This window comes from Vicugna pacos, unplaced genomic scaffold (genome assembly GCF_048564905.1).
Source record: "Vicugna pacos unplaced genomic scaffold, VicPac4 scaffold_118, whole genome shotgun sequence".
NCBI classification, from domain to species: domain Eukaryota; kingdom Metazoa; phylum Chordata; class Mammalia; order Artiodactyla; family Camelidae; genus Vicugna; species Vicugna pacos.
The window spans coordinates 457,533-479,381 of NW_027328798.1; the positions used below are offsets into that span (position 1 = coordinate 457,533).

At 37.1% G+C, this 21,849-nt stretch overlaps 2 long non-coding RNA genes across 3 annotated transcripts in view; both read left to right on the plus strand.

Annotated features, from left to right (window-relative positions):
* The first annotated feature begins 1,138 nt into the window (after positions 1 to 1,138).
* Positions 1,139 to 4,426, plus strand: LOC140695001 (uncharacterized). Its single transcript, XR_012070678.1, has 4 exons — positions 1,139 to 1,264; positions 2,518 to 2,576; positions 3,298 to 3,492; positions 4,239 to 4,426. It is a non-coding gene; the product is annotated as an uncharacterized lncRNA (long non-coding RNA).
* A 2,641-nt stretch (positions 4,427 to 7,067) lies between these two features.
* The window catches only part of LOC140695002 (uncharacterized), a 34,212-nt gene continuing 19,430 nt past the window's right edge, over positions 7,068 to 21,849 (plus strand). The window contains exons 1-2 of one of the 2 annotated variants that reach the window (XR_012070680.1): positions 7,068 to 7,177; positions 12,125 to 12,209. This is a non-coding gene — a long non-coding RNA (uncharacterized lncRNA). The remainder of the gene's footprint in view (positions 7,178 to 12,124; positions 12,210 to 21,849) is intronic. The other variant, XR_012070679.1, reaches the window with a different exon arrangement.

The following is a 21,849-nucleotide window of genomic DNA, read 5'->3' on the forward strand; positions in this document are numbered from 1 at the left end:
AGCTGTATTAAGGTGTAATTTACAGGCCATAAAATTCACACATTATAATTGTACAAGTCAGCCATTTTATCTATTTCTAGATTTGTGCAACTTTGTCCTCATAAAGTCCCCTTGTGTCCGTCCATATGCAGTTTGCCCTCCCCTCAGTGGCACCCTGATTTTATTTCTTTTTTTTTTTTGGCAATCACATCTCAAACGGATAATTTACACAGCAGTACTAATATAGCTTTGCACTTTTTGAAATGACACACTTAAATATGAAATTAGCAGTCATTGCTGAATGTAGGTAGCAGTATCCGACATTGGTGAAAAGAATGGACTTGAGTGTCAGACTGGCTGCAGTCTTACCCAGCTCCACCATTTACCAAGTTACCCAAATTATTTTCTGCCTCAAGCTCTTTATCTGTTATATGGGGGTAATAATAGCAGCTTACAGAGTTGTTGTGAGGATTAAGCAAACAGGGAAAAAAAATTTAGTATAGTGGCCTGCTTATGTTATTACCTAAGAAATGGGCTTATGTTATTACCTAAGAAATAGCCTTGCAGGTAAAGGGCAAAATTCAAATCAGTTTCTAAAGTATATGTAAAATATAATCCAGTTCCTGCCTGGTTTGTAAACACGTATGCCTACTGAAGAATTTAAAAGCAGGCTAATTTCCAACAGAAAAGATCATTTCTCAGCATTTCTTTCAAAGATAGCTGCAAAATCACTTTTACTAAATGTTCCATGCCCAACTCTTACAGAAATTTGACACCACGGACGTAATTATCTACATTTTTGTTAAAATGATTCTGACCATCAGGAAGTGTTCTCAATTATATTTTAGCCTTTATGTTGAGAAATACTGTGAGACTTCTTCTAAATTAATGGGTGGGGGCATTCATTGTAGCTCTTGTAGCCTGATAAGCCTGCACTAAATTATCTTTTTTTAACTTTTAATTAAAGTAATAAATTAATTTTTTGCTGGGGGGTGGTAATTAGGTTTTTATTTATTTATTTTATTTTTAGAAGAAGTACTGGGAATTGAACCCAGGCCCTTGGGCATGCTAAGAACATGATCGTCCACTTGAGCTATACCCTCCCCCCTAAATTATCTTAAATAAGGTCTTTTTCTCTGTTTTGTTAATTTATGTACAGATGCGCAAAGCAGGGTCATCAGAAGCCTCTCAATCACGAAGATGATAATAGTGAAAAACATTGCGCAGTGACAGTGAATCCTTGGCATATGAAGAAAGATTGTAAAGTCCTGAATGAATTAAGAAGGTATTGTTACATTAACATACGTGTAAGCATGGCTCTCTTACCTTTATTTTTCACTTTATAATGAAGATAATCCCCAACCGTCACGGTTGCTTTGTTTGATAGAGGCCATATCTAAACCCTTTTCTGCAAGTTTTTTAAATAAGAAAGAGCAGCTAATTTATCAGAAGTGTGAATGGTGTAATCTGGTCTGTCTAGTATGGTAGCCACGAGCCACATGTGGCTATTGTGAATTGAGATGTTCTATAAGTGGAAAATACATAATAGATTTTCAAGACTTCGTACAACAAAAATAATGTAAAATATTATTAATAAGTTTTAAAAGTGTCAATCACACTTTTGAAATGATAGTGTATTGGATATTTTGGGATAAATGTAATTATTACTGGAATTAATTTCACTTATTGCTTTTTATTTTCTAAATGGAATTACTGGAAAATTGTGACTTGCACTATGTTTCTATTGAGAGTGCTGGCTTCTAACTTATTGCAAATAATATGAAAAGAAAACTTTGATTAAAAATTTTGTAATTGAGTCGTTGATTTACATCATATTAGTTTCAGGTGTACAAAATAGAGGCTCAACATTTTCATAGATTATATTCCATTTAAAGTCACCATAAAATAATGGCTATATTTCCCTGTGCTGTATGATACAGCCCTGTAACCTATCCATTTTATATGTAGTACTTTTTACCTCTCAATCCCCTAACCCCTTCCTGCCTCCCCTCTTCTCCTTCTCCCCATTGGTAACCACAAGTCTGTTCTGTGTACCTGTGAGTCTATTTCTGTTTTATTATAGTCATTAATTTGTTTTATTTTTTAGATATACATATAAGTTAATACATAGAATATTTGTTTATCTTTCTCTGACTTATTTCACTTAGCATAATACCCTGTAGGTCCATCCATGTTATTGAAAATGGCATTATTTTATTTTTTAATGGCTGAACAGTATTCCATTTGTGTGTGTGTTCATGGTATGTATATATGTGTGTGTATATATATGTATACATGTATATATACATATATATATATATATAATATACCACAACTTCTTTATCCAGTCATCTGTCAGTGAACATTTGGGTTGTTTCAGTGTCTTGGCTATTTTAAATAGTGCTGCTGTGAACATTGGGGTGCATGTGTCTTTTTGAATTAAATTTTTCTCCAAACATATACCCATGAATGGGATTGCTGGATCACACGGAAGTCTATTTTCATTTTTTTATGGAACCTCTCTTCTGTCCTCCATAGAGGCTGCACCAATTTACATTCCCACCAATCGAGTAGGAGGGTTCCTTTTTCCTTAAAAGGTAAAAAATTCTCTACATTTACCTACCTTCCTTTCAGTTTAGGACACAGTTTGGCAAAAACCAGATAGAATTTAAAAGGAGTAAATACAGTATTTATTTTGAATGTCCATGCATTATGGATAGATATGTTATTGATGAGTTGGTTCCCTATTTTTGTAGGTGCAGATGTTTTTATAGCTTCACAGACATTTCAGTCTTGCAGAGAGGAAAATTTCTTTTTATTTTGCTGAACTTGTCCGGGTGTCTTTATCGGACTTGGTCCAGGCCTGCAGAGGTGAATACACATCCAAACCTGAACCATTTGAATGTCTGCAAGATATTAAGAGTCTAGAATATCAGATCTGGACTGTAACTCTGGTAAATGACATCAGTGACTGGACTCAAGAAAACTCCATTTGAGGACAAAACCTTTCATAAGCCAAAAAGGCTTTGAAATTGTGGCAAAGCCAGAGACTTTTGTGCACCACTTATGGCCACAAACCCATGAGGACAACCACAGGCCTTCTGGAGTGCCAAGGAAATTCCATGTGAGGAGTCCAGCACTCACAGGAATCCAACAAGTCCCTGTCTGCCAGAACACTTTCATTGCTACTGTGCTGTTTTGAGTAAATGTCTTTTCATCAGGTTCAAATTGGTTTGTTGTTATTTTTTTGCATAAAAAAACAACTTCTTGTTCCCTGGTGAAAGTTAAAGCCTAACATTTTCTGATTTCTTTTGACAGAGAAAACATGAGCCTGTGGATCTAACCTCATCTGTGATGGTCTGCAGCTGGGAGCAACCAGATCAGTGTCAGTCCCCTTGCAGCCATTGGCTGGGAGCCTGCATGTTCCTTGGAATGGTATTTGAAACATGTCACACTAGCCGTGCCTTCGCTGTGGGCTGGGAGGCGAGTCACTCAGAATCTGCATTATGGAATGTATGTTTCAGATCTACAGTTAGGAGATCTTTTTTAATAGCCAGAGAATATAGTCATAAATATATCTATTAATGTATTTATGCAAGAACATTTTTAAAGATTTTTTTATTATAAAAAGTTTCCCCCCAAAATTGAAAATGAAAGAACAATGGAATTAAAAATCATCTGTACCTTAATTATACATAAAGAATCATAAAATCCTTCTAAACTTTTTTTGTTCAAATGAAGATATTTTTCCCTTCCAAAAAGGAAAATTATCATTTCACATTTTTTTACTTTCTCCTTTTATTATATATTCCATATCAATAAATATAAATCTTTTAAATCCCTTTTAATGGCTGTTTAACACTATATTGAACAGATATGTAAATAGTCCTAGGTTTCAGAAATTTAAAAAATTGTCATTACAATACCACTGCAAAGAATATTTTGGTGTTTCTATTTTTAGTTACTAATTTGGACTAAAAATTAACAAGTTTGCTTTTCTTCATCTAAAACATTGGTTATTTTACGAAGGAACTGTAAGGATTTTAAATAACTTTTCAGTAATTTCAACAAAGAAATTATCTTTAAGGCAAAAATGTATGATGGATTGCAAATCTATTTTTATTATATCTTCACTTTTACCAGTGTGACATATGTGTGTGTTTACACAAGTGCTTTAACTACCAGCAACGTAAGAAAAATCTGTGTACTAAAAATGTGAAAATACTTTCCCGGTTTGTGTTTTCATTCTCCCAATGTAGGTTTTGGATGACAAGCTTGTATTTGCAAAAGTACACCCCCTGTGGGAGGTGTTCTGTACATACGCTGAGATACTGCACATAATATTGCCTCTGAAGCCCAATGATCTGAAAACCCGGTCCTCAGCCTTTGATAACTTGAGATGTTTTATGAAAGTCCTCCAAGTGGATGAAAGTATCAACAACCGGAACAAGAGCTTTTCTTTGCCCTATTTGAGAAGAGCTCCGTGAATGACTTTTATATTCAGCACAGAGATACATTCTCCAATCCAACCACCAGAAACCGCATTGTAAGTCTAAACCGAGTTTAGCTGCTGTCTTGGGGGTGATTTAGAACCTGCTGTTGAATTATCAGTGATTTGGTTTGGTTGGTTTGATTTGGTTTTTAAAAGCTGCCCATAAAAAGGAAAAAAGAGAAAGAAAAGAAATATGCCTACAGATTCCTGTTAGGATAGTAAACAGTGGCTGGTTAGTTACCTTGTATAAACCACAAGCTCTCTTAGAACATTTTTAGGTTTACTTCATCCTTTCTCAGATCAAGTATCAAGTAAGGGACAGTGTTAAAAAAAATTCAGGATTAACAGGTTTGTGAGCTCCAGGATTTGCAAGGCAGCTTTCCCTCCCCATGGTGTAAGTCAAATGGCAGAATTGAAATAAAGCACCTCATGTATCCTCCGGTGTTAACAGGAAAAGGCTAATCTTCTTGACCTTGTTTCTTCCTGGGTAAAATGAAGATAATATATCAGGAGGCGGCAAGCTCATTTAAGGCAGGAAGCATGTTGTCTTGTTCACTGCTGAATCTCAGGCACTGGGAAGGCTGAGTTTAACGAGCGAATGAATGAACGAACTGTACTTCCCCCACAGTTACCATGTGGGACAGTGAGGATTAGAAGCTAAGAGCATAGACTCTAGAGGGGAGGGCACAGCTCAAGTGATGGGGCGCATGCTTAGCAAGCATAAGGTCCTGGGTTCAGCCCCCATCACGTCCTCTAAAATAGACATATAACCCTAATTACCTCCCCTCCCCCACCAGAAATACCTTATTATCTCCCCATCACCAAAAAAAAAAAAAAGAGAAGTGGCCAAGAGCGTAGACTCAAGCTGGAACACCTGTGTTGGTTTCTCGCTGTCGACCTTGTAAATGTCATTTACCCTCTGTGTCTATCAAGTTCCTCACCAATAAAATGGGGATAATTGTAGTACCCACCTCGTAGAGATGCTATGGGGATTAATGAATCTGTGTCAGTGATACAACAGCCCTGGCTTATATTAAGTACTATGCATCTGTCAGCTCTTTTCATAATTACTGACAGATGTTATTATCGACAAAAGATGTATTAGTTCTTTGAAAGAGAAATGCATGTTAGACCATTTCATTTATCACTTTCTGTAATTCAGGCTTTTCCCTCTGAAATAACATTTTATGTCTGTGCACTAGAAAGCCACAGGGCTTTCCAAATTTCATCTGTCTGGGTTCTTGTCATGATGGCAATACTGCAGATTGCTGACATTTTTTAGGGACTCCGTCTGAGATGACAGCAACCCCTCAAATTTACGAGCGCTTCTCTAACTGATAACATCTCGCTAGAAATGAAGTTTTTATAATGTAACAGCTTCAGATGCTTAATGATGCCATAAATGCAAGGATGTTATATCTAAGCTCTTTAAATAAATCTTGTCATTGAAATAAAGGAAATACTATATTATAGCCCTCTATGACTTTGTTATCTTTGCTATCTGTTTATCTGACTCTCTAAGACCAAAGAAAGCAAATACTAAGATTGATCATTACTACTGTGTGGTACACGTATTTGTGGATGAAGACAATATTGAAATGCACTGTTTAAGATATTAAAATGGACATTAAACAGCTTCTTGATGCACATGCATGAACAGAACAGGGAGCTGGGTGCAGGGAGCAGACACTGAGCTTCCTGGATTAGAGACCCAGCTTAGCAGTCCAGCCCAGCAGTCCACATGTTTCATATTTATGTCCCAGCAAAATTAGCAGTGAGAGTCTTAAATGAACTTTGGGGACACTTGCAAACAGCTGTCATGATTACTAATGTGGGACACCAGGATTCTACAGTGTTTAGTTGGCATCTGTGCATAACCAGTTCTTTTCCACTAAAGCTTCTTGTAATTGCTGGTCCCACATCCAGGTTGAGGAATCATCTCATGTGGTGTTTGGGAGGGAGGTAAGTGGAGTCAGGACCCATGTTAAGGCTGGGTGGGTAATAATCTGGTGCTAGTACAAGAGAAAGGAAAGTAGGTCAGGTGGGAAGGAGAATGACTGGATTTAAACTTTGTTTCTTGAGTAAGCTAAATATATGACATCATGTCAAGTTACTTTGTTGTTTATATTCCATTTGCTGTCACCAAATAACTACTGAATTGTGGGGACAAAAATGCCTGGGTTTTAGAATTGACCCTGCCCCTAACCTGCCAGAGTCCAGGTTCCTCTGGGTGCCCAAAGAGGGGGCTGGACCATCAGGTGTCCCTCCACTGCAGCAGTTTGGGCACTTGGGTGGCCTAGATTTTTGCTGTGGAAGACTGGCCCGGTTGTAGGACATTAAGCATCTGCAAGGTGGTCCCAGGACTGTGACATCTAAGCGTTCCTTTCCACCCACGTTTGCAAATGACCCTCAAGGGGTTAATATTAATCCTGGGTGAGAATTATGAAAAATTATATGGTACCTCCATCCCTCCTGGCAAGTGAGGGCCCCTTATTTACAAATGACCATGAAGTATTAGCACCAGATTTTATCAACAGAACATGTGAACATTTTGTGACAGTGACACTCACCTGTTTGCTTCTGATTCCCAGTGCCACTTCAACCTCCATCAGAGGACTTCAGCTGCCCCAGAGATCAGGGCCTTCTGTACAGGGAATGGGCTCCTCCTCGAAGCACAGACAAGCAGCAGCCCTTAGGTCTCATCAGGTGAGCTGTTGTGGAGAGCACTCCAGTGGGAAGGGCTCAGGGTTGTCCTCATGGCATCTGAGTGTGACAGTCCTCCAAGAGTGTTAACAACCAGGAAGCTCACAGGAGCTCTGAACTTCGTTGCCCCAAGTTTTTACTGCAGGCTTTATTACAAAGCCATGATTTATTGGGTCACTACCGACATGGCTAACCCAAACCCTAACTGTAAGTCAAACCTTTCCTTAGCCCTAAACTTTGAGCCCCTTCCTCTCCTGGTGGCCACTCACTTGTCACAAAGCTTAAAGCCCCACTCCTCTAACCACATGGTTGGTGTCTCTGGCTGGCCAGTCCCCATCCTGAGTCATCTCATGAACACAAGCCATCCAAGGTTCCACCATGAATAGCATAGACACTCCTATCTTGGGAAATTTGGAAGCTTTAGCGGTTGCTGCCTAGGAACTGGGAAAAAAGACCTACCAAATTCTTCATTAAATAGGAGTAAATGTTATATTTCATTTAAATTATAAAATAAGAGAGAAATTCTCACTGCTTTTCTGTATCTGCTGTTCGACACCGTTTCACTACACCACGTGATTGTAATGTCGTGCTCAGCATGTGTCTTCTCAGAGCACCAGTGCCGGCTGCTCCCCGGGAGCTTATGCTGTTTGGGCAAGGCTGCTGGGGGGATACAGGCCAAGGACAACCGAGAAAACAAAAATAATCGGGCAAATAAGGAAACAATGTCAGATTGAAATGAAGAAATAACACAGTGTTGAGATTGGAGTCTTGGGGGGAAGTGAGTTAAGAAAGTTATCTTTGAGTAGGTTACATGTGAGCTGAGATGGTGAAAAGGAGGCTGGAATTTGAAGATCTGGGAAAAGTCACCCATGGAATAGAGGCAGCTTGTCTATTGGCCCTGAGGCACAAATGTGCTCAGCAGGTTTGAGGAGATACTGGAGCCAGCGCTGGTGAGAGTGATGAGACGCGAGGTTTAGAAGGGCATCAGGAGCACGGAAAGGAGTGTAGACTCTAAGCGCAGTGAGAAGCAGTCATGATAGCTTAAGCACTAAAGTAATTTTCTCTCACTCACATTTTGCAAAGATAATGTGGAGAATGTATAGCAGGGACTCAGGAAGCAGGGAGGCCAGGTAGGAAGCTCTTGGATTGGGCCAGATGAGAGATGGTGGGAGCCAATGAGGAATGCGTTTGGGGAGTGGGGCTGACAGGATGCAGTTATGGGCTGGCTGTGGATGGTTAGGAGAAGAGGAGGGTCAAGGTAGCCCCAGGTCGGTCTGGAGCCAGGTGTCTGTTCTTTCTTTTCTCAGTGCCCCATGCAGTTGCCCATCTACTTGGGCAAACCTCTTAACCTTCAAAGTGAGGGTTTTAAAACACTGAAGTCTATTTGTTGTTTCACATTTTATGGAAAGATTCAAACATGTACAGAAATAGAGAGAACAGTACAGCCAGCCTGCCTGTATCAGTCACCCAGCTCCAGAATTATAAACTCAGAGTCACTGTTGTTGCATCTTTCATCTCCATCTCCTCCCCTCCCCCACTATGGGGTCATTTTGAAGACAATCCTACATAGCTTAACCTTTCATTAGTGAAATGACAAGGTCTCTTTCAAATAAAATTGGAATATTCTTTTTTTTAGGGTTACAAAATAATTCCCTGCTTGTCACAAAAATACACTTTTAAGTAGTTTTGGGGTTGAAATCAAGATCCAGACAAGATTCAGACATTGCAGCTAGCATATCTCTCAAGTGTGTTCTAATCTATAATTTTCCTGTTTCTCATTTTCCTTGAAATTGCTGAGGGGTTTCTCTATTTCCTGTTTGGCTGATTTCATTCTCCCCTATGGTGTTAGACTTGTTTCTCCATCCTATGTATTGGCTTTAGCTAAGTGATTTAATCCTCCCCTAAAAGCTTGGTCTGATTGAGGTTCAACTTTGTGCAAAAATATTTTTTATGTGAAGTTTTGTACTCCTGTCATAAGGTACATAATATTACAGTTGACTCTCTTTTTTGTGATGACAGCAGCCAAAAATGATTGTCACCCGGGATCATTATTTCATAAGGAATTTTATTTCATGTGGTCATACTCTAATTTCCTCCCTCAATTATCAGCAGGATCAGTCACGAAGAGGCACTTTCTCCTTAACCCGGGTTATCCTTTAGAACACAGTTTTAAAGGAGGATATTTGTTAATATGTAAATATTTAAAATTGATAATTTTTTTTTCTTTTTAATTTTTTTTTCTAATGGAGGTACTGAAGATTGAATCTAGGACCTTATGCATGCTGAGCACACACTCTGCCACTGAGTGTACCCAATCCCAGTTGAGATTCATATTTATTTGATATCTTCCTTCTGTTATTTTTGTTTTGTGTTATACAGAATTTGAAGGCAGGGCAATGGGTTTGACCGCTTTTTAATCATTCTTTATGGGCTTTTGGGGTTTGTGTGTGTGTGTTTGTGTTTGTAAAGAAAACAATTTTCCCACTATTTTAAGTATGTATTGCTAAGGCAATTATGTTGATCTTTTCCCTGCTCCTGGTCCATGTATTCCCTTGTTACTTCCCACTAGTGGCCCCTTGAGCTCTGTGACAAGACTAGCATGTCGTTAATCCATGTGGAAGGAGATCTGAAGAGATTTATTCAAGGAGATGAAATTTGTAGACAATGTATTGGAAAGTATTGTGAAAGTTGTTCGTTAAGAGAAGGTCTGAGGTTGAATTGTTAAGTGCACGGAAATCTAAGCTATGAACTACCAAGACAATTATTAACTTCAGGAAAACAAAGTAGGGAAGAAAAGGTAAGACTAGCACAAATTGCTACAGCTTTGAATAGTCTGTACAGAGTAATAATAATGTAAAGCAAGGATACTGAGCTGATGAAAATTATAATGTAACTGTATTAAAAGGTTGGAAGAAAGAAGGTTTGGGTATGTAGATGAGATGGGGTTTGAAAGAGATCTGAACCCTCATTTTCCAAAATAGAAAGTTAAATAGGTGATACATAAAGCTGAAAAAGTTATTAGGCTGTGTTACAAGGATATTAGTCAGAGAAAGGGAGTAAGTATTCCAAGAGTCAGCAGTAGGAGCTGAACGTGGTTGTTTCTGGCCAGGAAATGGGGCAGTTGTTGGGAACTGCTCCTTTTTACAATCGGTGTTCGAGAACTGTTTGACTCTTTATTGAATGTATGGCATTAGTTTGATAAAAAGAAATCAAAGCTGAATTTTGAAAAATTTATGTTAAGAATTGGGGTGCTTTTGCAGAGAGAGATAACAATCAGCAAAACTACATTTGAAGGGATCCTCATTATTCCTTGCATTTCAGCAAGGACTAGGAGGCAGACATCTGTTTAAGGTTCAAAAATTCTGTCTGACCTTCCTGCCGACTTGTAACCTTTGGAAGTAATGAACTCCCCGTCACTGTAAATATCCAGGCAGAGGCTGCCTGACCAGCTCTCTAACTGTAGCAGGGTGTGTTTACCATTGGGCAGTTAGAGCAGGCAACTTCTAACATTCTTTCAGTTTTGAATTTGGCATTTTCAGGATGGATAGTTGATAAGAATGTATTACAAAAAGCTTAACAAGAAAGTCCAAGACATCTCAAACCCATTGCCAGGGTTTTCTCTGCCAGACACCATCCTAAGCCTGCCACCAGTGAGGCAGGCCACAAAGCCCAGTCACATAAGAATGAACACACTTTGTCGCTCCTATCTGATTTGGCATCAGTCTCAGCCCTTTTCCCCATGGAATGGTCCACGCCCATGTCTCTGACGATGGAGCTGGTCTCACAGCAGCTCTATGAGCACTGGTCCAGCCCAAGGGATTCCTGCGTGAAGTTTTCCAGGATTCCAGGCTATTCTCAGAGCTGAGTCCCCCTTAGGCTAAGCCCACGGAACTCATCTTAGCTCCAGACTGAGCCGGAAGCCTCAGAGAGAACTCAGAGCTGAGGAAATCCACAGGTTTTACCCAGCACTGCCGAATCATCAGTGAGCCAGTTGAGGGAAGGATCAGCAACAGCAAGACACACCTGAGCTGCCGTCTCATTGTTCCACCTCATCCCTAAACCCTCTGTGTCTGCCTGTCTGTGTCGGTCTCCCTTTTAGGATCAGCCTGGCACCACTTCATGCCCTGCCTCCTTTCTTCTAATCTTGCCTCCCTGGCCTGTTCCATCTACTCCAGATTAACTGAGAAAAGGTTTTAAAACCTAGGAACAACAGACGTGCTAGATACAAAGAATACAGGGCAATGTCTTCCTCAGCCACATCCCTCCTGCCCTCTCCCATTCCCTCAATGTCAATGAGTTTTATAAATATTTTGTCAGACAGACATTGCACTCGCAGTTGTTATCATTATCAGCCATTTCCTTATTATCTGTGGTTTATGATGCATTTGCTCCAGGGACTTTCCCGAGATAAGGCAGGAGCAGATGACTGAGCCACTTGTTGATGTCCACTTGTGTCACGCCTGTTAAGAATGATTTTTGGGGGGATTTGTTGAATGTGCCAGACTGTCCAGTGAGTGGTGATGATCCCCTGCATCTGCTCTCGAGTTGGCCTCATCCCCTCCTTTGCTCTGTTCTCATTTATCTCTCTTCAGCAGGTGAGCCAGTGATCTGTACTTCTATGATACATAAAACACTTCTTATTTCATGGTAGAATTTGGGGGCTGCTATGAAAACGGATATGTTTTAAGAGTGAATTGAGTCGGAGGTTTAAACTTAAAGCCCCCTTGATTTAGAATCAGAAATTAATATGATGGAGGGAGGGTATAGCTCAGTGGTAGAGTGCATGTCTAGCATGCATGAGGTCCTGGGTTCAATCCCCAATGCCTCCATTTAAAAACAAATAAATAAACCTAATTATGCCCCCCAAAAAAGAAAAAATAAATTAACATGAGGATGAAGCTACAGAGTGATTATTTGTGTCTTCTGAAACTTCCTTCTGTCTTTCTGCAGGAAATTCTAAGGAGAGAAGTTCGGAATCTACTTTGCTTGGCTGGGCTATTACACTCAGATGCTCCTCCTGGCAGCAGTCGTGAGGGTGACTTGCTTTCTGTGTGGATATTTTAATCAAAATAACTGTACCTGTGGGTAACTTGTCTTTATTCCTTCTTACCGTGCTTACTTAACTTAGAATGACATTCTCCAGGAGCATCCATGTTGCTGCAAATGGCCCTATATTGTCAGTTTATATGGCTGAGTAGTATTCCATTGTATAAATATACCACTTCTTTAGCCAGTCATCCGCTGATGGACATTTAGGCTATATCCATGTCTTGGCTACTGTAAATAGTGCTGCTATGAACATTGGGATGCAGGTGTCATCCTGAAGTAGGGTTCCTTCAGGATACATGCCCAGGAGCAGGATTCATAGGTCATATGGCAAGTCTATTCCTAGACATTTGAGGGAACTCAATACTCTTTTCCACAGTGGCTGCACCAAACTGCATTCCCACCAGAAGTGTAGGAGGTTCCCCTTTCTCCACAGCCTCTCTAGCATTTGTCATTTGTGGATTTTTGAATGATGGCCATTATGACTGGTTTGAGGTGATACCTCATTGTTGTTTTGATTTGCATTTCTCTGATAATTAGTGACATTGAGCATTTTTTCATGTGCCCATTGATCATTTGTATGTCTTCCTTGGTGAATTGCTTGTTTAGGTCTTCTGCCCATTTTTGGTTTAGGTTATTTGGTTGTTTCTTATTAAGTCATTTGAGCTGCTTATATATTCTGGAGATCAAGCCTTTGTCAGTTTCATTTGCAAAAATTTTCTCCCATTCTGTAGGTTGTCTTTTTTTTACATATGGTGTCCTTTGCTGTGCAGAAGCTTGTAAGTTTCTTTAGGTCCCATTTGTTTATTCTTGCTTTTATTTCTATTGCTTGGGTAGACTGCCCTAAGGGAACATTTCTGAGATGTATGTCAGATATTTTGCCTGTATTTTCTTCTAGGAGGTTTATTGTATCTTGTCTTATGTTTATCTTGCTGAAGAGACTGTCTTTATTCCATTGTATATTCTTCCCTCCTTTGTCGAAGATTAGTTGACCAAAAGTTTGTGGGTTCATTTCTGGGCTCTCTATTCTGTTCCATTGGTCTATATGTATGTTTTTGTACCAATACCATGCTGTCTTGATGACTGTAACTCTATAGTATTGTCTGAAGTCTGGGAGAGTTATTCCTCCAGGCTCTTTCTTTTTTTTCTTCAGTAATACCCTGGAATTTCTATGTCTTTGATGGTTCCATATAAATTTTATTGTGATTTGTTCTAGTTCTATGAAATATGTCTTGAGTAATTTTACAGGGATTGCATTAAATCTGTATATTGCCCTGGGCAGTGTGACCATTTTAACAATATTGATTCTTGCAATCCAAGAGCATGGGATACCTTTCCATTTTTTAAAGTCTTCTTCAATTACCTTCACCAATGGTTTATAGTTTTCTGTGTATAATTCTCTCACCTCTGTGGTTAGATTTATTCCTAGAAATTTTATTACTTTGGGTGCTATTTTAAAGTGTTTTATTTCTTTACTTCCTTTTTCTGTTGATTCATCATTAGTGTAAAGAAATGCAACTGATTTTTGAACATTAATCTTGTAACCTGCTACCTTGCTAAATTCTTCGATCAGCTCTAGTAGTTTTGGTGTGGACCTTTTAGGGTTTTCTATATATAGTGTCGTGTCATCTGCATGTAGTGACACTTTTACCTCTTCTTTTCCAATTTAGACCCCTTTTACTTCTCTTACTTGCCTGATTGCTATGGTCAGGACTTCCAAGCCTATGTTGAATAGGAGTGGTGATAGTGGCATCCTTGTCTTGTCCCAGAATTTAGTGAGAAGCTTTTGAGGTTTTCACCATTTAGTGCTATGCTGGCTGTAGGTTTGTCATATATAGCTTTCATGATGTTGAGTTATGTTCCCTCAATACCCACTTTGGTGAGAATTTTTATCATAAATGGGTGTTGAATTTTATCAAAAGCTTTTATGCATCTATTGAGATGATCATGTGGTTTTAGTCCTTTCTCTTGTTGATGTGAAGTATTACATTGATTGATTTGTATATGTTAAACCACCTTTGTGTCCCTGAGATGAACCCCATTTGAGCATGTTGTATAATCTTTTTTATGTGCTGTGGAATTCTATTTGCTAGTATTTTGGTAAGGACTTTTTTGCATCTGTGTTCATCAGTGATATTGGTCTGTAATTCCCTTTATTGGTGGTGTCTTTGCCTGGTTTTGGTATCAGGGTGATTGTGGCTTCATAGAATGAGTTTGGGAATATTCCTTCTTTTCAGTCTTCTGGAAGAGTTTGAGAAGGACTGGTAGGAGTACTTCTTTGTATGTGTGGCAGAATTCCCTGGTGAAGCTGTCCAGTTCTGGATTTTATTTGTAGGGATTCTTTTTTTATTGTTAATTCGATTTCATTCCTAGTGATCGGTTTGTTCAAGTGGTCAGTTTCTTCTTGATTCAGTTTTAGTGGACTGTATGTTTCCAGAAACTTGTCCATCTCCTCTAGGTTATCCCTTTTTTTATGTAGTTTTTCATGATATTCTCATATGATATTCTATATTTCTATGTTATTTGTTGTAATTTCTCCATTTTCCTTTCTTATTTTGCAAATTTGTGCTCTCTCTTTTTTCTTCTTTGTGAGTTTGGCCAGAGGTTCTTGATTTTATTTACTCTTTCAAAAAATTGCTTTTGGTTTGATTGATTATTTTCTCTATTACTTTTAATCTCTATTTTATTTATTTCCTCCCAGATCTTAATTATTTCCTTCCTTCTGCTGACTTTTGGGTGTTTTTACTCTTCAGTTTCTAGTTCTTTTAACTGGTGGGTTAGATTTTTTTATGATATTGTTCTTCTTTTTTGAGGAAGGCCTGTATCACTCTAAACTTTCCTCTTAGTACTGCTTTTGCTTTGTCCCATAAGTTTTTTGTGGTTGTTTTCATTTTCATTTGTCTCAAGGTATTCCTTAATTTCAACTTTGATTTCATCATTGACCCATTTTTTTTTTAATACCATGTTGTTTAATCTCTATGCTTTCCTTTTTTTTATGCTTTGTTTCTCTGAAGTTGTTTTCTAGTTTCAATGGCATTGTGGTCAGTAAAGATGCTTGAGATAATTTCTATCTTCTTAAAATTTTTGAGGCTTCTTTTGTGACCAAGTACATGATGAATCCTAGAAAATGTTCCACGCACACTTGAAAAGAATGTATATCCTAATTTGGGGGGTTGTAATGCTCTGAAAATATCCACTAAATCTAATTTTTCTAATGTATCATTTCATTTCTCTGTTGCCTTATTTATTTTTTGTGTGGAAGATCTGTCTAGTGATGTTAAAGTGGTGTTAAAACTTCTGACAATGATTGTATTCCCATCAATTTCCCCATTTATCTCTGTTAGTAGTTGTTTTATGTACTTAGGTGCTCATGTTGGATGCATATATATTAATGATTATAATATCCTCATCTTGTTTTGCTCCTTTAATCATTATAAAATGCCTTTATATATCTTTCTTTATGGCCCTTGTTTTAAAGTCTATTTTGTCTGAAATCAGAACTGCTACACCTGCTTTTTTGGAGTTTCCATTTGCATGGAATATCCTTTTCCGTCCATTCACTCTCAATCTATATGTGTCCTTCTCCCTAAAGTGTGTCTCTTGTATGCAGTTTATTGAAGTTTCTTGCTTTATTATCCAGTCTGCCACTCTGTCTTTTGACTGGAGCATTTAGTCCATTATCATTTAGAGTAATTAATGATAAATGAGTGTTTATTGCTATTTGAACTTATATTTGCAGTTGATTTCATATTTCTTCTTTGTTCCTTTCTTCTTCCTTTTGTGGTATGGTAATTTTCCTTTGTGTTATCTTGGATTGTATTTAGTTTTTGTTACTCACTTGTAAGTTTTTGGCTTGTGGTTACACTTTTTTGTAAGTCTGTTAACCAATTACTGTGAATGTGTGTACTAAACAGATAGTAATGTAATCTCAAACCCATCCTACCGAGAACAAAAAATTTAAGTAAAAAGAAGAAAAAAAAGATACTCTATATTTTCTTGCTTCCCTCTCCCACTCAATGATTTAGATGTCTTCTTTTACAATTTCATGTTTATTCTATTTGTAATTCATGGTAGTATCATCTTTCCAGTTATAAGCTCTCATTTCTGTATCATCCTGCTTCTTTTTTATTTAGAGTGTACCTTACAATATTTCTTTTAGCATGGGTTTAGTGTTGCTAAAGTCTTTTAGTTTTTCTTCTCTGTGAAATTCATTACCTCTCCCTCTGTTCTAAAGGATAGCCTTGCTGCAGAAAGTATCCTAGGCTGCATCTGTTTTTTCATTCAGGACTTTGAATACATATTTCCACTCCCTTCTGGCCTGTAGTGTTTCTGTAGAGAAATCAGCTGAGAGCCATCTCTTGTAACTCACTCTTTGTTTTTCTCTTGCTGCCTTTAGGATCATTTCTTTATCCTTCAGTCTGGCCATCTTGATTTTGTTGTCCTGGTGTGAGTCTCTTTAGGCTCTTCCTGTTTGGGAACCTCTGAGCCTCCTGTACTTGGGTGTCTGATTCTTTCTTTATGTTTGGGAATTTTTCAGTTATGATTTCTTTAAATACCTTCTCCATCCCCTTTGTTCTTTCTTCCCCTTCTGGAACTCTTATGATGCATAGATTGGCATGCTTTATATTATCCCATAGGTTCCTTATATTGTTTTCATTGTGTTTTATTTTTTTCTCTCAACTGTTCTGATTGTGTGCTTTCTGTTGTCCTGTCTTCTAGGTCACTTATTCGTTCCTCTGCATTATCTAGCCTGCGTTGTACTGCCTTTAGGTCAGATCTCATTTCAGCCAATGAATTTACCAATTCTACTTGGCTCTTCTTTATAGCTACTATTTTGTTTTTGACATATTTTATGTCTCTAAACACTATCTCTTTTAATTCCTTCAGTAATTCGATCACTTCTTTTTAGAAATCTTGATCTAATAGGCCATTAATATCTATTTCATTGATCGTTCTTTCAGGGGATTTCTCTTTCTCTTTTAATTGGGAATACTTCCTCTGCTTCTTCAACTGCTCATATCTCTCTGGCACTGTGGCTTAAGGAGTATCAGTTATCTATTGTGGCCCTTAAAGGGGTTTATTTCTTTATCTATCTAAGGCCTATGCTGGAATAAAACTGAAAAACAAGAGAGAGAAATAGAATTTTAAAAGAATGGAGGAAAAGAAGGTTTGAAAACAGTGCATAATCAATAATAGAAGAGCAAGTTGAAGAAGAATAGGAATCGAGTTGAGATGTCTTTTTAAAACCTTAATAAAAAGAAGAAAAAACTCAAAACACAATATTTAAAACCTGTGAATAATCAATAACAGATCAAATCCAAGAGAATTAAAAATGAAATGAAAATTGTAAACATATAGAACTGTTTAAAAAGTAAAGATTAAAAAGCTAATAGAAAATAAAACAGGTATAAAAAGATTTTAAAAACAAAGATGTGTTCTCCTAGAGACTGAACGCTCTTAATGGTTTTATTGAGAGGTCTTTGTGTCTTCGCCCTGTTTCATGAACTCAGCTTGCTCTGTTGGCCCCCTCATCTGTGCTGCTCACAGTGTCCATTGGCAAGAAGACTGCACCCCTCCAACACTGGGTCAGGTGCTTCTCTCCTTCGCGGTGGGCGGGTGGGTCACTCCCCGTCCGGATGCCACAGTCAGTGCTGTGTCAGTTGCTCCATAGGTGGGCTCAGCTTCAAGAATAACAGGTTTATGGAGATATAATTCACATACCATAAAATGCAGCCTTTGAAAGTGTGCATTAGGGTTTTATGTACATTTCAGGGTTGTGTAGCCATCACCCCCAAAAGGAACCAGTACCCTTTAGTAAGTCAGTCCCTAACCTTCCTTTCCCTTAGCCCTCAACAGCCACCACTCTACTTTCTGCCTCTATGGGTTTGCCAGTTGTAGGCATTTCATATAAGTAGAACCATACAGTATGCTGCCTTTTTTGATTATCGTCTTTCATTTAGTGTGACGTTGTCAAGGCTCATCCATCGTGTAGCATATATCAATACCCAAATTCCTTTTTGTATTCATATAATATGCCATAGTTATAAATACACCACATTGCTTATCCATCCATCAGTTGATGATGAATAATTCTGCTGTAAATGCTCATGGACAAGTTTTTGTGTGAACACATTTTCACTTCTCTTCAGGATATATCAAAAAATGGAATTGCTGGGATGTATTCTACTTTTAAATTTTTGAGGAATTGCTAATATAGCTTTTAAAGTGACTGAAGCATTGTATATTTCCAGAAATAATGTATGAGGAGTCCAGTTTCTCCACATCCTCAACTACACTTTTTATAACTGGGTTTATAAATTCATATTTATATATCATATATCATATATATTTGTCATCCTAGTTGGTATGAAGTGGTATGTCATTGTGATTTTGATTTCTGTTTCCCTAATGCCTACTGATGTTGAACATCTTTTTATGTGCTTAGTTCCCATTCGTATGTCTGCTTTGGAGAAACACCTATTCAAATTCTTTGCCCATTTTAATTATATTTGTCTTTGTATTGTCATGTTTTAAGTCTTCTTTGTCTATTCTGGATAAAAGTCCCTTATCAGGGAAAATTTTGGAAATATTTTCATCCATCCTGTGTATTGTCTTCTTACTTTCTTCATGAAGTCCTTTGAAGCACAGAAGTTTTTAATTTTACTGAAGTCCAGTTTACTTGATTTTTTCCTTTTGTTGTTTGTGCTTTTGGTGTCATATATTACAAGTATTTGTAATCCAAAATCCTGAAGATTTTCTCATTGTTCATTTTCTAAATGTTTTATAGTTTCAGGTCTGTGATTTATTTTGAGTTAATTTCCATAAATGGTGTTAAGATAAAAGTTCAGTTTTCTTTCTTTTCAGATGTATGTACAGGTGTCCCAGCATCATTTTTGTAAAGATTATTTTTCCCCATTGGATTGTCATGGCACCTTTGTCAAAAATTATATGGCTGTGTGTAAGACTTTGTTTATGGTCTCTTAGTTCTTTTCTCTCAATCTATTTTTCTGTCCTTTCTGCAAGTATCACACTGTATGGATCACAGTTTTGTTAGTGAGTTTTGAATTTGGAAACTTCAAAACTTTGTTCTTTTTCAAGATTGTTTTGACTATTTTGGGTATCTTGCATTTCCATATTAGTTTTAGGATCAGCTTGTTCATTTCTGCCAAAAAGCCAGAGCTGCATTGAATGTATAGGTCATTTTGAGGACAATGGCCATCCTAACAATAATAAGGCTTCTGATCCATGAACACAGAAGAGCTTTCCATTTATTTTAGGTCATTTTTAAATTCTATCACTAGTATTTTATTTTTCAATATACATGTTTCAGATATTTTTCTCAGTATTCCACATATTTTTCTTAATATTACTAATTATTTTATTCTTTTTGATGCTATTGTAAATGAAAAGGTTTCCTTCATTTTATTTTTAGATTATTCACTGCTGTTGAATAGAAATGTAATTAATTTTTATATATTCATTTGTGTCTTACAATTTTGGTCAGACTGGGTTATTAATTCTAAGAGGATTTTTTTTTCTTTTCTCTCTATTTTTACTTTGTGGATTCCTTGTGATTTCAATATATAATATCATGCCATCTGGAATCAAAACAGTTTTATTTCTTTCTTTCTAATCTAGAGGCTTTATTTTCTTTGTCTGATTGATTTGACTAGAACTTCTAGTACAATGTTGATTTTGGGAGGGAATAATTCAGTGCTTCTGCATTATGTATGATCTTTGCTTCAGGTTTTTCATAGATGTTCTCTGTCAAGTTGAGGAAGTTCTCTTCTATTCCTAGTTTTTATCCATTATTCTATTAATATGGTGTATTACATGAATTGACTTTTGTATGTTGTACTGCCTTTGCATACCTGGATACATCCCACTTAATAGTGGTCTATTTTATATGTTACTGTTTTGGATTTGCTTGTATTCTGTTGAGGATTTTTGCATTTATATTCATAAGAGACAGTCTTTAGTTTTCTTGTGATGCCTTTGTCTGGTTTTCGTATCAGTGTGATACTAGTCTCATTGAATGAATTGGGAAGTGTGCCCACCTCTTTATTTTCAGACGAATTTGTGAAGCATTTTTTGTTTGTTTTTGTTTTAGTTTTTTCTTTAAGTACTTGATGGAATTCACCAGTAAAGCCATACGGGCCTAGCATTTCTTTGTGTGAATGTTTTGGATTGCTATTTCAGTCACTACTTACTGTAGGATTATTTGAGTTTTCTATTTCTCCTTGAATTAGCTTCAGTCATTTATGTCCTTCTAGGAATTTATCCATTTCATCTAGATTATCTCATTTATTGGCTATATAATTATCCATGGTATTCCCTTATATTCCTTGTTATTTTTGTAAGGGCAGTAGTGACATCCTTCCTTTCATTTCTCATTTTAGTAATTTGAATCTTCTCTCTTTTTTTTTCAGTATTAGATAAAATTTGTCAATTTTATTGATCTTTTCAAAGAACCAACTATTCCTTTTGTTGATTATTCTCTGTTGTTCATCTATTGTCTATTCCATTTATTTCTGCCTTTAGTATTTTGATTAGAATGTTTAATTCATTTATATTAATGTAATTTCTTATCAGATTGAAGTTACAACTGCTGTCTACTTTCTATATGTCTTTTTTTCCCATTCCTCTATTACTACACATTTTTGTACATAGTAAGCATTTTCAAGTGTGCCATTTTAATTTGTTTATTTTATCTTTTTCTTCTCCTCCTCCTACTCTTCCTCCTCCTCCTTCTCTTCCATTGCCCTGGAGAGTAAAATTAACATCTTGTTTTAAAGCAATCTAGTTCACATGAATACCAACTTAATTTCAACAGTACACAAAAACTTTGCTTTGGTATCAGTCTTTTCCCTCCCCCTCCTCATGCTGTCATTTTCATACAAATTGCACCTTTATACATTTATAAGCTCATCTACACAGTTTCATAAGTATTGTTTTATGCAGTTGTCCTTTACATCAAATAGAACAAAACATTTACATGTAATGCCCGATTTATACTGTTTTATTTTTTTACTCATGTAGTAGTGCTCTTTATTTTTCAGGCGAGTGTCCTTTCATTTACACCTGCTGGACTATCCTTAGTATTTCTTGTAGGGCAGGCCTGCTAGCAATGGATTCTTTCAGATTTTGTTTTTGTAGGAGTGTCTTAATTTCTCCTTTAATTTTTTTAAAGAATCATTTTGCTGGCTATAAAATACTTGGTGACAGTCTTTTCCTTTTATCTCTTTGATGATACCATCCACTGCCTTCTGGTCTCCATGGTTTTTGATGAGAAATCAACTGTCTTACTGAGGAGCCTTTCTATATGTTGAGCCACTTTTCTCTTTCGGCTGTCAAGATACTTTATTCTTGTCTTTTGACACACTGAATCTGATGTGCCTATTTTAGATGTCTCTAAGTTTATACCACATGGAGTTTGTTGAGCTGCTGGGATGTACAAATTAATATTTTCATCAAATTTGGGAAGTTTTCAGCCATTATTTCTTTATATATTCTTTCTGCCCCTTTTTTTTCTCTCCCTCCTTCTGGCGCTCCCATTATGTGTGTATTGGTATTGTTGATGGTGTCCCACCTATCTCTGACACAGTGTTCATTTTTTTTTCATTCATTTT